The sequence below is a fragment of the Coregonus clupeaformis genome, chromosome 20 (assembly GCF_020615455.1).
Source record: "Coregonus clupeaformis isolate EN_2021a chromosome 20, ASM2061545v1, whole genome shotgun sequence".
Taxonomy (NCBI): Eukaryota; Metazoa; Chordata; class Actinopteri; order Salmoniformes; family Salmonidae; genus Coregonus; species Coregonus clupeaformis.
Window position 1 is genome coordinate 48,641,735 of NC_059211.1, and position 16,054 is coordinate 48,657,788.

Here is a 16,054-nt window from a genome sequence, read left to right on the forward strand (position 1 = left end):
ACTGTAATGGTTTTCCAACAGTGCTAGAGGCGTCACTACAGACCCTGGTTTGATCCCGGGCTGTATCACAACCGGCCGTGAGCGGGAGTCCCATAGGGCGGCGCACAATTGGCCCAGCGTCTTCCGGGTTAGAGGAGGGTTTGGTCACGACTTGACAAAAGTGATGATGCTCGAATGCGTCCATAGTGTTTGATGATGTCATCGGATATAACTTTTTAACTTCATATTTTTTCTACTAAACTTAGAAATGCGCACTTTGTGCTGGAGATAATGAAAATTAGGTTGAAAAATGGTGGAGTTGCCCTTTAACTAATTTACCACCTGGTGATGCACTAGGCGTTTAACATTCAATTCTGTTAAATGTACAGTATAGTATCTATGTATCTATGAGGCTACATTGTACAAGATTATTTGGTACAGAGGGGACTTTTTTTATGTGGCTCTCTGATATTGCTTTAAGGAAGTTGAATCATGTGTCTTGGTATAACACTTTTGTCTGTCTAAAACTATTGTCTGTCTATGATGTGTGTAGTCTATTTGAACCCAAAGGAGGGGATGTGAGAGCCATATCTGGCAACCCCAAAGCCTTGTTCCCAGCCTAGTCATACAAGTGGCATGTGGCCACTGGCCCTGCACACAAGAACAAAGCTGATCTAGCTATCCTGTGGTCAGTTCAAGTCCAGCCATCATGAAAACTCCTGTGATCAATGCTTTCACTTTTGTATAGCAAAAGTGAAAGCATTAATCACATGAGTTTTTATGATGGCTGGACTTGAACTGATAGCAAAAGTGACATTTGAATGAAGATTCTTTATGAATTGCTCAATTTAACCAGCAGCCGGCGTTGTAAACACTATTGTTAATGATCTTTGATTTTAAGCCCTATTCAAAACAGCTGAGAATGTTCCCAAGGTAGGCAATGGACTGTAGTGTTTGAATTGGCTAAATTGTGTTAACAATGTTTCTCGTTGTGTTTTCTGTACTTATTTATATTTTTGTTTTTAATTGTCAAAGTTACTTCGGCAGGTAAAGTATGCTGTTTGTTATCCACAAACCTCAGGCCACTATCACAGAGTAGCCTACAGTGTGACGACAGCAGCGGAAATATCTGCTTTCGATTCAAAATGGCAGCGTCTATCAGGAAGTGAAGAAAACAACTGAAAATAATAAGTTGGATCAAATTCCTTGTTTCGGTTCATTTAACTCAGGAATTCGATTGAAAACATAAGTGCGAACGGAGCTGGGGTTTAGAATAAGTAATACATTCGTGGTAAGTTTAATTTAAGCGTTTCATACAGCTAAAACACGGCGCGAGCGACACATCGGCAGCTAACGTTAGCTAGCTAGTTAGCTACTGTTAGCTATCAATTCCGGGCTCGAGCCTTCTTGTCAAGCAGCTTGATTTTAGCTAGCTTGGTAGTCAGGCTAGCTTAAGTCGTCGCACTTTGATAGCACCAATTTGTTTAGCTAGGTAACATTGGTGAATGTGTAAGTTCTATTTATTTCATAGTTAATGCTGCTGAAATGTTGTCAAATGTCCATGTTTTTGTTTGTTGAGGTTCGCAAAGTTCTCAATTTGTTTTACTATCGTTATCTCTAGCCAGCTACTATTGCTAACGCTTTGTGGTACTAACTAGCTTAGCTAGCACCTTGGCTTGGCTATAGGTAGCTAGCTAGCTATATCTGTCTTTGCACTGCTTAGTTAGCTAACCTAGAGAGTGGAGTAGGTGGAAGAGCAAGTGGCGATGCATATGTCACTAGTTTGCCTGGATTGTAGCTCACGGACAGCTGTGAGGAGGCATTGACCCCTTCAGGTTTAGTCTTATCTGAGTAACGTTATGTGTAAAACTATTGGAACTTTATAGGCCTAACTGTAGAAATGTTAGCTATTGTGCCTGCCTGCCTGCCATTGATACCACTATTTATTTCTTTTTAAAAATGGAGCTATATACAGGGAATACCAGATCAGTGTGCAGAGGTATTTGAGGTAGATACTGTATCTACCTGAAGGAAGGGTAAAGTAACTAGGCATCAGGATATATTGTAATAAGAGTAAAATAAAGAACAGAGTATCAACAGCAAATGATGAGTGTTAAAGTGTGTGTATGTGTGTTTGTTGCTCGTATGCCTGTTTGTGTTGTCGGTATGTGTGTGGAAGTGTCAGTGTTGTGTGTGTGTGCATATATGGTCTAGTGTAGGGGTCTCCAACAGGTAGATCGCGAGCTACCAATAGCTCGTAGCTCGTCAAGCAATTCTGAAAGTACATACATTTTTTTCACGTGTTCCATCGCATACTGTCATAAACATAAAGCTCCCGACTACTATCCAATCAATTTTTATTTGCCACATAGCTGAATACTGAATACTTGCGGGGGCACCGTTCATTGAGGTAATATGTACATGTGGGTAGAGTTAAAGTGACTATGCATAGATAATAAACAGAGTAGCAGCAGCGTAAAAGAGGGGGTGGGGTGGGGTGTGGGGGGGGGGGGACAATGCAAATAGTCCGGGTAGCCATTATTAGCTGTTCAGGAGTCTTATGGCTTGGGGGTAGAAGCTGTTAAGAAGCCTTTTGGACCTAGACTTTGCAAATCAAAGCCACATTGACATTATCCCACTCCTGTTTAGCCACTATTGGCTTAAAAAGCCAAACCTAACACAATATCTGCCAATTAATTTCCAGCAATATTGCCTATGTCTGTCTATTTGGTGCGCACATTTGTTTATCACTCCGAGTGTAGCCAATTAGCGATTCTAATGATAACCGTTTTGTTGGTAGACAGACTTTACCCCAAAACTCCGCTCCAGTCATTACCACGAGCCCGTTCTCCCCAATTAAGGTGCCACCTTGCATAATGATCTGCATGTCATTGTGTCAGTAAGGGGAAAACACTGCATGAAACCTTCATTACTCTTCAGTTAACACACACTCTCTCCCTTCCTTCTTCACACACACTCTGTCTCACGCTCCCAACTTTAAAAATGTTATGCACCAAACAGAATTTAAGGAACACCAGCAAGAAATATCTATTTTTTTTATATAGTTTAGGCTTACATTAGGCCTATATGAATCCTACCTTTTGAAGCACATCTCATGAGTAGATCCTTTTCCTTTCTTCCTTTACTAGTCAAATCTGCCTAAACCTACTGTGAAGTTACCAGGTTGTTACCTAGCTAAGTAACATGACTGAACAATGTTGTTTGTTATCAAACCAATAATTAGCGACCCAGGATTAGTTTAAACCGGCCCGCAACATGGTTTGTGAAATTATATAAAATGTGCGCGAATCTCTGGCAATATGGGTCATATTTTTTTAGCTGTTTAGGCTAGAGACAAGCCGTTTTCTTTGTTGTAAAGCTGCAAGCATGCCTGTCACGAAGCGTTCAATTTTCCCTCTCTGACACTGAGGCCGCATTACAGTGAACTTCCAAAGTCTACTCAGATTGGTCTGTGCTCTAGGTTATAACAGGTGATGAAATTATACAATGTATCGACATTGCTCGCTTTGTGCGCTGCTCCAATGTAACAAATGTACAAATCTAACAACAGAAGACTAATCAGGGTCTGGGTCTGCATCCCGCTCGCCATCACGGCTAAATTATATTTAAAAAATAAAATAAATCAACTGACTGTGAAGAGTGGACGGAGAGAAGTGAGTGAGGTGTGGGCTGGTAAGGGATGCGGCTGTCTGATTACAGCTGCCACAAGTGGTATTCTATGCGCATGAAAGTGAAGTGGATATTATTGGACATGTGCATACAAGAGACTAGTGACTGTTGCTAAAATTCAACTGAATTTATTAACAAAACTGACTTTCTAAACATTTTATAACATGCGCCAGCCGATTCTTTAGAACGGTAGTGCTGAAAAAGTTGCTAGTATCATATGAAACGATACTAAGGTATTCTAAAATGTTTTGGTACCGTGGTATTAACGTGGTACTGGTATGCCGTTCAACACTAATTGAGAGTAAAAACAACAACTTCTAAAACCAGGAAAAATAAAACAGAGAACAGAATTCCGGAAAATACAAATAAATATTTTATGGGGCCCCCTTAGAGTTGTTTTATTAACCATTATTTTACCGGGTATATTGACAGAAAACGCATCTCTTATACCCAAGACGCAGGGTAAAGAAGAATGTATCTATTTGAAAGTTATCTAAAAAATGTGTAGCTTGCGACATATTTCATAAAAGTAGCTCTCATGCTACAAAAAGGTTGGAGACCCCTGGTCTAGTGAGTGTGCGTAGGGTCAGTGCAAGATAGTCAGTGCAGATACTTCGCATACCGTTAATTGACTATTAACCATCTGGCTATTTAGCAGTCTTATGGCTTGGGGGTAGAAGCTGTCTCTGAGCCTGTTGGCCCGAGAGCCGATGCTCCTGTACCGTTTTCCGAACGGTAGCAGAGTGAACAGTTTATGGCTTGGGTGGCTGGCGTCTTTGGCCATTTTTCAAGCCTTTTAGTCAAATAAAGATTGTTATACAAGCTGTTTAGTCTGTGTTTTATAAATGTGCAATAAGCATAAAACAATTATATAAGGAATTGGCAACTCATTCTGAGAAATAAGGTAGGCCACTTGATTTCAACATCTGAACAAAGTGGACAGGCTAACAGTTGGAGATGGACAGAAGGTTGGGTTCATAACAATTCAACTGTTTTGCCTTGTTAGCTGAATTCAGAGCTTGTGAAATTATACCTACATCCAAGTTGGCTAAACTTGAAATATAAATATTAGCTGACTACTCACTAGCACGTGTGCTTGAGAGATTGTTTATGAGACCGGTGTTAATTTTCTATAATGCCCGCTACATTATTAGTGAATGTGCATTATGCATGGTTCTGGTTACATTTGTAAAAAAAAACATTTGCATTTTTATAGACAGACCTGAAAGCCAGATCAGTGATTATTGCAACAACAAAAAAAATAGATATGACTTTTAGGCCATATCGCCCAGCCCTAGTGTGGACCATATTAAGTCCTTATTGATTGTGGACGCCAAGGAACTCATAATCTCTCGACCCGCTCCACAACAGCTCCGTCGATGTGGATGGAGGCGTGCTCTACCCTCTTTCTCCTGTAGTCCACGATCAGCTCCTTGATCTTACTGACGTTGAGGGAGAGATTGTTGTTCTGGCACCATACTGCCAAGTCTCTGACCTCCTCCCTGTAGGCTGACACATCGCCGTCGGTAATCAGGCCTACCACCATCGTGTCGTCAGCAAATTCAATGATGGTGTTGGAGTCGTGTGTGGCCACCCAGTTGCGGGTGAACAGGGAGTACAGGAGAGGACTAAGCACACACCCCTGAGGGCCCCCCGTGTTGAGGGTCAGTGTGGCGGAGATGTTGTTGCCTACCCTCACTACCTGGGGCCAGCCCGTCAGAAAGTCCAGGATCCAGTTCCAGAGGGAGGGGTTCAGTCCCAGGGTCCCTAGCTTGGTGATGTGCTTGGAGGGGGCTATGGTTTTGAACGCTGAGCTGTAGTCTATGAACAACATTCTCACAGTTATTTCCCCTCTTGTCCAGGTGGGAGAGGGCAGTGTGAAGTGCAATTGAGATTGCGTCATCTTTGGATCTGGGGCGGTATGTGAATTTGAGTGGGTTTGGGATGATGGTGTTTGTCATGACCAGCATTTCAAAGCACTTCATAATTACAAATGAGAGTGCTGCAGGGCGATAGTCATTTAGGCAGGGTACCTTGGAGCTCTTGGGAACAGGGACAATGGTGGCCAGCTTGAAACATGTTGGGATTACAGACTGGGACAAGGAGAGATTGGAAATGTCTGTGAAGACACTTGCCAGCTGGTCTGCGCATGCTTCGAGAACGCACCCTAGTATTCCCTCTGGCCCGGAGGCCTTGTGATTGTTAACCTGTTTAAACGTTTTCCTCACATCGGTCACGGAGAGCGAGATCACACAGTCATCCAGTCAAAAACAGGGTCTTTCACGCAAGGCACAGTGTTATATTACTTGAAGCGAGCATAAAAGGAATTTAGCTCATTTGGTAGTTCTGGCTGGCAGTTGAGATTGAACCTCATCTTACCCTTTCTCTGTATTCCTTGAAGGTACAAGTAAGTGTAATTGTCCATGAATAACTCAAATGACCATTCTCTTACAAATCTGTAGCCACTTAACACAATTTCTTCCCCAGGAGAGTACAATTGCCAGAGTCACTTCGCTGTCTGCAGGATAGTCAGGGAAAATGCTAACCTTGACACAGGTTGCCATGGCTATTTTTCCAATTAAGTAATTTCCCCTTGTGAGTGATGCTATTTACTGATTGCGAAGTGAATAATATGCTGTGTTGCTAAGCTTCCTGACTATCCATTGACGTGGTCACTGGCCTTGGTGTTGTGAATGTCTAACCCCCTCTCTCTCGTTCCCCATGGCCACTGGATCTTAATGGCAGCAGACAGGCTGTTTAACTATTGGAGTGTCATGCAGGAATAGGCCTACTGAGTGAAAACCACAAGCTTCCGCACTCTCCTCTTTTCTCGGGTGGCAGTGCACCCCAGAGCTCGATCAATAGACACCGGTTCTCTTCATGACGACGTGTTGACATCATGTCATTGTAAAACAAATCTACTCCACTGTTCTTATTTTGGCATGTCCTGTGAAACAGCGGTGTTGACGAAATTGATCTTACATGAAGAATAAATGCAAAATGTTGAGTTCTTTGTATTGAAGATACAAACTGTTAGAACCAAAATCATAATGCTCATTGATGTCTTGTTGCTAGGCTGAATGAGTTGAGCCACAGCCTTGCTCCCGGTCACTGTGCCCCAGAGTGGGGGTGCTTCTCTTCTCCTTTCCCCTCCCCCTTGTGTCAGTAAGTGCACTCCAGCTCCACCAGTTCTGCCGGGCTCGGAAGGGCACAAGGTTCAGTTGTTGTCGAGCGCAGGCAGGAGTAGCAGAAGGGATGGAGAGCAGGGTCGAGCACTGCTGTGATTTAATGCACCCAAACAGCCCAACATATACTTTTTGTGCTACCACCACTCTCTCCCCTCCAGCCGGAGCTAGTGATACATTACATTTATGACCTCTGGGCTGATTTGAGCAAGAGTGAAAAATGTAGAGTGGAGGAGGGAGGAGCAGAGAAAGGGTGGTAGTAGTAGTGAGGGGAGTCAGGGTTGGGTAATGGGTTTGACTATTCCAGCCGTTCCTGGAATCTGTCCCTCATTAGGTAATGGTCATGTATTAAACATGAACTTGATCCAGCAAAGCCATGGTTTTTGTCAGTCAAGACACTGAGCCTTTTCTGGTTGGCTATGTCCTATGTGTGTCTCGGCTACATAAGAGCCATTCTGAAGATGATTGAAATGCAGGAGAGCGTGCTCAATGCTGTGCCTTTCAGTAGGTTGTGGAAAGCTGAGGAGTATGTCAACATCCTTCTCTGAAAAGCAAACATTGTAATTTCAACATGGGACTGATCCAGGAAGGAAATATGAGGGAAGTATTAACAACCACATTGATGGATGAAGATTAATAACATATGTGTCATTGTCCAAGCTAGCCTAGATTGTGTGCAGTGAAATTTAAGATGTCTAATTTAACACACACCCAACAACAAAGAAGGTATTTATGAAGTACCTGGAAATGTATCCATAGCATGAGGAGTATTTGCATTCAGAAATGTCAAAAAATCCCTACAGAAATAGATAATTGCAAATTAGCTGCCATTTCTCATATTCTCTCATTATGTGTGTGTAAAAACTGCAGAGCGGGGCTGTTTTCATTAGTTAATTTATGGAGAAAGATTAGTGTAGTGCTGCTGGTGCAGGGAATTGTAAATCTTGTGTGGATGGTTTAAGTCAACTCGCTCAGATCTGAATATGTGCTTTAGCGTACTCGTCTGCGTGACGACAGTCACTGGGGGAGTTGTCTTAATCACATACAGATCTGGGACCAGGCTAGTGTTATGCTACTGTATGTGACATAAGTGCTCTCTTCTCTCTGACTTGGTGAAAGAGGAGCTTATCGCTCTATGATTCCTCTCCCTGGTGCTGGATCCCTTGGGGCCAATTGGAATGAACATTCTCAGGAGATTATCTCGTGTTTGATTTGGGAGTATTATCTCCAACTCACTTTTAACCCCACCTCGGGTTGAGCTCTCCTATGTAGGAGAAAATGTAATACACTACATGACCAAAAGTATGTGTACACCTGCTCGTCGAACATCTCATGGGCATTAATATGGAGTTGGTCCCCCCTTTGCTGCTATAACAGCCTCTACTCTTCTGGGAAGGCTTTCCACTAGATGTTGGAACATTGCTGCAGGAACTTCCTTCCATTTAGACACAAGCATTAGTGAGGTCAGGCACTGATGTTGGCAGGTTAGGCCTGGCTCGCAGTCAGCGTTCCAATTAATCACAAAGGTGTTCGATGGGGTTGGGGTCAGCGCTCTGTGCAGGCCAGTCAAGTTCTTCCACACCGATCTCGACAAACAATTTTTGTATGGACCTTTCTTTGTGCATGGGGGCATTGTCATGCTGAAACAGGAAAGGGCCTTCCACAAAGTTGGAAGCACAGAATCGTCTAGAATGTAATTGTATGCTGTAGCGTTAAGATTTCCCTTCACTGGAACTAAGGGGCCTAGCCCGAACCATGAAAAACAGCCCCAAACTGTTATTCCTCCTCCACCAAACTTTACAGTTGGCACTGCATTCGGGCAGGTAGTGTTCTCATGGCATCCGCCAAACCCAGATTCGTCCGTCGGACTACCAGATGGTGAAGCGTGATTCATCACTCCAGAGAACGTGTTTCCACTGCTCCAGAGTCCAATGACAGCGAATTTTACACCTCTCCAGTCGACGCTTGGCATTGTGCATGGTGATCTTAGGCTTGTGTGCGGCTGCTCAGCCATGGAAACCCATTTCATGAAGCTCCCGATGAACAGTTGCTTCCAGAGGCAGTTTGGAACTCGGTAGTAAGTATTGTAACTGAGGACAGGCGATTTTTACGCTCTACGCGCTTCAGCACTCGGCTGTCCCGTTCTGTGAGCTTGTGTGGCCTATCACTTCGCGGCTGAGCCATTGTTGTTCCTAGACGTCTCCACTTCACATTAACAGCACTTACAGTTGGCCGGGGCAGCTCTAGCAGGGCAGAAATTTGACAAACTGACTTGTTGAAAGTCACTGAGCTCTTCAGTAAGGCCATTCTACTGGCAGTGTTTGTCTATGGAGATTGCATGGCTGCGTGCTGGATTTTATACACCTGTCAGCAACGCGTGTGGCTGAAATAGCCGAATCCACTAATTTGAAGGGGTGTCCACATACTTTTGTATTTAGCCTTGTGGTGACAGCTTCAACAATCCCTTATTTTTAGAGGATGAAGTCTTGGAATATAATATTACACCAAAAAATCTTGAAATACTGTCGTGTCTGTAGATGCGTATCTGTGTATGTCTGAGAAGGGAATGGATCACTGTGGGCACGTCAGGCTCTGTCTGAGGCTCCCAAGAGAGCGGAACAGAAACCAGATGAGTCCCCTTAACAGCTGTCCACTGTAGGAAGCAGCTATCTTGAAAGCAAAAATACCCAGTCAGACTGGCACCAGACGCGCTAAAGCTTAACATTGTGATAGTTGTGTGTTTGGAGTTGGGTGGAGGATGTGAGGGATAGAGAGACTTGTAGGTGTTGCTGCTTGCAAAATCCACACATGCTAGCTAGTCTAAACCAAAGAAAATAATGTAAGTACAGTTACAGAATGCAGGGAGTGGTCTGCGGGCTTGGAGATAGGCCTTGTAGCCAAGATGAATAACATCTTGTGCAGCTTTTAGTCCACCCCCAGCTTTCCCATCTCTTTCAGTAGTTTGTCATTCCAGCCACACTTCCTCAGCCTCTGTCTACAGCCAAGCCATGTCCCCAGAGCACTCCAAATGTCATAGGTGGTGACCGATTCCTCTAAACTCTTGCCTCACCTTGTCAAGCTTCAATGCATCGCAGTAGCTTTATTAGATCTTATCCTTTCACATAAATATTTGTATTGGTCTTTATTCCACAGATAAAGCGCCAATATTAGAATGAACAAATACGTAATTTGCAGTCATTTATTTATGTTTTCAATGGTTACCTGAAGAGGGCGCTCTACGAGCTGCTCATTGAACATTATTCAGTCCTAAGTCAAGACATGAGCGAGAGTAGGCATCAGGGCCTAAAATTAACACCTGCCAAATGTGGTTAGATTTTGGCATTTGGGGTTAAGATGTTTATTTCACCAGCCACGTTGGCGGGTGGTCAGGGCTCCACAGTGCGAGCATTTCTGAATAAAAATAGTCAAGTATGAACACATTCATAGTAAAATAAATGCTGCAGTAGCTGTTATGTTTCATAGCTGGTAAATTAATCGCACAAAGTTAAAGAACTACAAATCCTATATAGCCTATTCCACCTCGCGCTGCAACATTCTGGCTGGGGGCTGTGCGCACGTGAAGAGCTGAGTGAAAGATTCATTTTTAGAAGTGCTGTGCACAGGCATAAAAGTTGGACTAATTTACTTTAACGAAAGTCTACTGAAGTGAGACTGTCCTTGTGTTTCTTGGCTCTTTACATTGTTTTGTTCACAAGCTAGGTTGTATTTCTATGTTTGAGTTTCATCTGCTAGGGAAGAGAAGACATCGCTTCTACAAGTCAGACTCAATCTCACAGGCACAAACATGACTCAAGTCGCGCTACCACGGTAACCTCCCGCCCTTAAAGGGACAGGTGAATATTTTTATCTCATCTACATTTCATTTACATTTTAGTCATTTAGCAGACGCTCTTATCCAGAGCGACTTACATTATTATTATTATTATTTTTTTTTTTTTATCATACTGGCCCCCCGTGGGAATCTGTGATATTTGGGATTAAAGACTCTGGTCACAAAAAATGTAATTATTCAATATACCGCGTAAGTTACTTCTTACTAGTAATACATGTACAGTGGGGGAAAAAAGTATTTAGTCAGCCACCAATTGTGCAAGTTCTCCCACTTAAAAAGATGAGAGAGGCCTGTAATTTTCATCATAGGTACACGTCAACTATGACAGACAAATTGAGGAAAAAAAATCCAGAAAATCACATTGTAGGATTTTTAATGAATTTATTTGCAAATTATGGTGGAAAATAAATATTTGGTCACCTACAAACAAGCAAGATTTCTGGCTCTCACAGACCTGTAACTTCTTCTTTAAGAGGCTCCTCTGTCCTCCACTCGTTACCTGTATTAATGGCACCTGTTTGAACTTGTTATCACTATAAAAGACACCTGTCCACAACCTCAAACAGTCACACTCCAAACTCCACTATGGCCAAGACCAAAGAGCTGTCAAAGGACACCAGAAACAAAATTGTAGACCTGCACCAGGCTGGGAAGACTGAATCTGAAATAGGTAAGCAGCTTGGTTTGAAAAAATCAACTGTGGGAGCAATTATTAGGAAATGGAAGACATACAAGACCACTGATAATCTCCCTCGATCTGGGGCTCGGAGTCAAAATGACCACAAGAACGGTGAGCAAAAATCCCAGAACAACACAGGGGGACCTAGTGAATGACCTGCAGAGAGCTGGGACCAAAGTAACAAAGCCTACCATCAGTAACACACTACGCCGCCAGGGACTCAAATCCTGCAGTGCCAGACGTGTCCCCCTGCTTAAGACAGTATGTCCAGGCCCGTCTGAAGTTTGCTAGAGTGCATTTGGATGATCCAGAAGAGGATTGGGAGAATGTCATATGGTCAGATGAAACCAAAATATAACTTTTTGGTAAAAACTCAACTCGTCGTGTTTGGAGGACAAAGAATGCTGAGTTGCATCCAAAGAACACCATACCTACTGTGAAGCATGGGGGTGGAAACATCATGCTTTGGGGCTGTTTTTCTGCAAAGGGACCAGGACGACTGATCCGTGTAAAGGAAAGAATGAATGGGGCTATGTATCGTGAGATTTTGAGTGAAAACCTCCTTCCGTCAGCAAGGGCATTGAAGATGAAACGTGGGTGGGTCTTTCAGCATGACAATGATCCCAAACACACCGCCCGGGCAACGAAGGAGTGGCTTCGTAAGAAGCATTTCAAGGTCCTGGAGTGGCCTAGCCAGTCTCCAGATCTCAACCCCATAGAAAATCTTTGGAGGGAGTTGAAAGTCTGTGTTGCCCAGCGACAAACCCCAAAACATCACTGCTCTAGAGGAGATCTGCATTGAGGAATGGGCCAAAATACCAGCAACAGTGTGTGAAAACCTTGTGAAGACTTACAGAAAACGTTTGACCTGTGTCATTGCCAACAAAGGGTATATAACAAAGTATTGAGAAACTTTTGTTATTGACCAAATACTTATTTTCCACCATAATTTGCAAATAAATTCATTAAAAAATCCTACAATGTGCTTTTCTGGAGAGAAAAAAATCTCATTTTGTCTGTCATAGTTGACGTGTACCTATGATGAAAATTACAGGCCTCTCTCATCTTTTTAAGTGGGAGAACTTGCACAATTGGTGGCTGACTAAATACTTTTTTTCCCCACTGTATTGTTTTAGAAACATTGCAAAGCATGTTCATTTTTTTTTGTGTGTTGGTGTAAATTTAGCGGGAAAAAAGTATTTTGTCTGGTACAAAAACGGAGTGGCTGGTAGATTTTTTAATCTATCTGCCACAGTGGCGGTGGACCAAAAAGTACATTTTTATAACCTGGTAGGCATTGTGGTTTGACGGTGAGTAGCTTGCCACAGCCAGCGACAGCATATTTGAATAAGTAGGCCTAAATAATCAAAAGTACCCTTAGCCAAGCAAGCAGTCCAGTTCTCATCACATTCTCACTTAGTTAACGTTAGTTGGCTAGCTAGCCAGCAATGTAGGTAGGCTCTATAGACTGGTTAGCTGACAATGTCATGAAAACGATGCGTGCGCTTGAAATGGGACAATGTCGTGTGTTGTTATGCTTCTGGATGGCCAGATAGCTAGCAACAATGAAAATAAACTGCCATGTGAGTTGTAAGTGGCTTGTTCTTGATGCCATGTCTTGTTTTTACTGATGTCACGTCTATACTAATATGGCAAAAATGTGCTAGCTAGCTAAATAACAACTAACGATGTATTTGAGAGACAAGTGCTCATTGTGCAACTTTATTAGTTATTCAATAAACATTGGAGACTAAATATAGTTTACATTGTTATCAAAAACCTAAACTAATCCTGTCTGTTTTCCCCATAGTTGCGCACACGTCGGTTTTGTTGCTAAACAACCAACCCGTCTATCTGTCCAGCAATGTAGTTAGCCTAGCTAGCTGCTACTTACTGTATAAGTGAACACTCATCCTTGATACAAAAATAACACCATTACTGTCTGGGCCTATTATGTTAGTGGGCTTAGTTCGTTTTATGAAATCTGCAAAAACCAAGACAGTTGGCGCAGATCTGTCATTCAAGCCATGTGCTTGCATTCATGATGAGATAAGATTGTTAGCTAGCGGTTGCCATGGTGATGGCAACTTGGTCAGACGTAATGTGAGCACTCCCCACGGATTTTGACTCCTACTCTCAAATTTCTCGATTTATGTCATAACTGTGAACAAACTGACTGACTAGTTATGCGACTTTTGTGTGTCAGGAAGATCTTTTTGCTTTTTTGTATCAAAAAGTTTACATGAACTTTCTAGACCTTTTGCCAGCTAGTTAGCTAGCTGGCTAACCTGAGGTAAAATGATAGTGCCTGTGCCTGTACGGACTGACTGAATACAACGGTGAGGACGTAAAACAAAAGGTAATTGACATTTGTCACAATCTAGTGCCCGCAAGGAGGGAAAGAGAGCTTACTTCGTGGGCCCTAGAGCATACATAGATGGGAAGGAAATACGACGCAAATGAAGAGAGAACATCTTTACCTAACCTTCGTTAGGTTTTTGACTTTACTTGCTCACCTGTTGTTTTTTTATCTTAGATTGTTGACATTGACTCAGACTATTTTTACATGATTGACACTGACATGTTGAGCATCATCCATTGACTGACATTTGACAGGTAATTGGTTCATGGTAAAAATAAATAATGAAAAAAATAAGTTAAACGTTTCAGTACAGGTTCATATTGAATTAGAATTATATATGACATGTAATAATATGTTCCATTCCACAAATAAGAGAGGGAGTCAAATTTCCAATTCAGTTTAATAGTTAGTTAACTACTTTTATCGTTACGAGTTACTCCTTATATCCGTTAACACAACAGGTTTAGTCTTTTTAGTTATTGAAACTGCTGTAAAACAGTTCTTAGTTGGTAATGTTTGTGGTTATAACTCAAGAAATGCAAATGAAAAACTATTGGAAGATATGGAAGAGAATGCAAATTCACTCATAGATAATTTTCCAATTCAAAGCTGATATTTGGGGGAGACTTTAATATGGTTTTACACAATACCATAGACAGATATCCTCCTAGAGCACATGATTCATGTAATAGATTATCTGTATTCTGTAATTTGTATGAATGTTATTGATATATGGAGGTATAGAAAACCTATGGTAGAAGATTTCTCTTGGAGCAACAAACATTTCACTCTACAGTCCAGAATAGACTGATGGCTGATATCCAATGATTTAGAACCTAAAGTTGATCAAATTGAGATCTCACCTGCTATTTTAACAGATCATAAAGTCATCAAACTAAAACTGAATCTTTGTGATAGCTCACAGAAACGTTCAAATGTGGGTTATTGGAAATGTAAAAACACTCTTGCGATTTGAAGACTTCACAGCAAATGTAAATTATTTTATTGAAGAACACTGGACATTAGCCATTGATAATGATGAATATGGGAAATACTGAGAACTATTAAAGTTTAAGATTTGCAATGAGGCATGGCAAGGAACATGCATAAAAAAATTGATTAAGGATTGAAAGCATTGTCAGTGAAAGTACTTCCCTATCTGAACATCAAAAAGAAGGTACAGAGTTCTATGATATTCAGTTACATAATCTGCAAAAATGAATTAGATGAAATGTACAAACAGAAGGCTAGAGGGGCTTTTGTTAGATCAAGAAGACAATGAATGGAGGAAGGCGAGAAGAATAGGGAGAGACATTCAGAAATTAATGTTTTAAGGAAACTAACAATTGATGGCATTTTAAGTGAAGCTAGTAAAATAGTCTCTGCCTTTGTGGCTATTTTTTCCAGTAATCTTTAAAAACGGACTCCTCAACAGGGAAACTCAGAAATATTGCAGTCAATTATTAAACCAGTAACTGTAAATGAGGAGTTCAAAACTAAATGTTCAAAAAGTATAACTATAGATTAAATCAAAATGGGGATTAAAATAAAATAATAAAATAAAAATCCCCGGGCAATGATGGGTTAACGGCAGAGTTTTACAAAGCCTTTATTGATAACATTGCAACATTTTGTCTAGTAGTTTATGATGAATCTATTCAAAAGCAAAACTTGCCCCCTTCCGTAAAGCAGGGTCTGCTAACCATCATACGTAAGCCTCACAAGGACCCTTTGCTTATTGATAATTGGCGACCGAATAATTATTATATGGTACTCGCCACTATTTAAGCAAAGCGTTTAAAATTTGGCTTGCATTATTACTGAATCACAGTGTGGTTTCATGAAAGGGTGGCACATTTCGAACAACATACGATTAGTGCTGGATATGGTTCAATATAATTAAATATTTGATGGTGGTCCTAGGATTTTATTTTTAGATTTCCGGAAGGCCTTTGATACTGTAAGCCATACGTTTATTTTTGATACCCTCCACTTTTTAAAATTTGGAGATTTCTTTATTAAATCAATAAGAACCCCATACATTGGAAATAATAGTTCTGTAAAACTTGCCAATGGTACATCACCTAGATTTGAAGTCCACAGAGGAGTTAGACAAGGTTGCCCAATTAGTCCATTCCTCTACCTTTTGACAACTCAAGTTTTACATCTACTCCTATCCCAGAATTCCTTTACAGGTATTAAGATAGATGAAAGGAAGTGTTTTGCTGACTAAGGCTTGTCTAGGGCCACAGTATTTTCCACATTTTGTTACATTACAGCCTTATTCTAAAATGGCTTCAATTAAT

General features: G+C 41.5%; 1 protein-coding gene across 2 annotated transcripts in view; it reads left to right on the plus strand.

Annotated features, from left to right (window-relative positions):
- The first annotated feature begins 1,126 nt into the window (after positions 1 to 1,126).
- The window catches only part of LOC121533577 (protein strawberry notch homolog 2-like), a 120,911-nt gene continuing 105,983 nt past the window's right edge, over positions 1,127 to 16,054 (plus strand). For both annotated transcript variants that reach the window (XM_041839644.2, XM_045205537.1), the window contains exon 1: positions 1,127 to 1,270. The gene's annotated coding sequence lies outside the window, so the exon portion shown is untranslated. The remainder of the gene's footprint in view (positions 1,271 to 16,054) is intronic.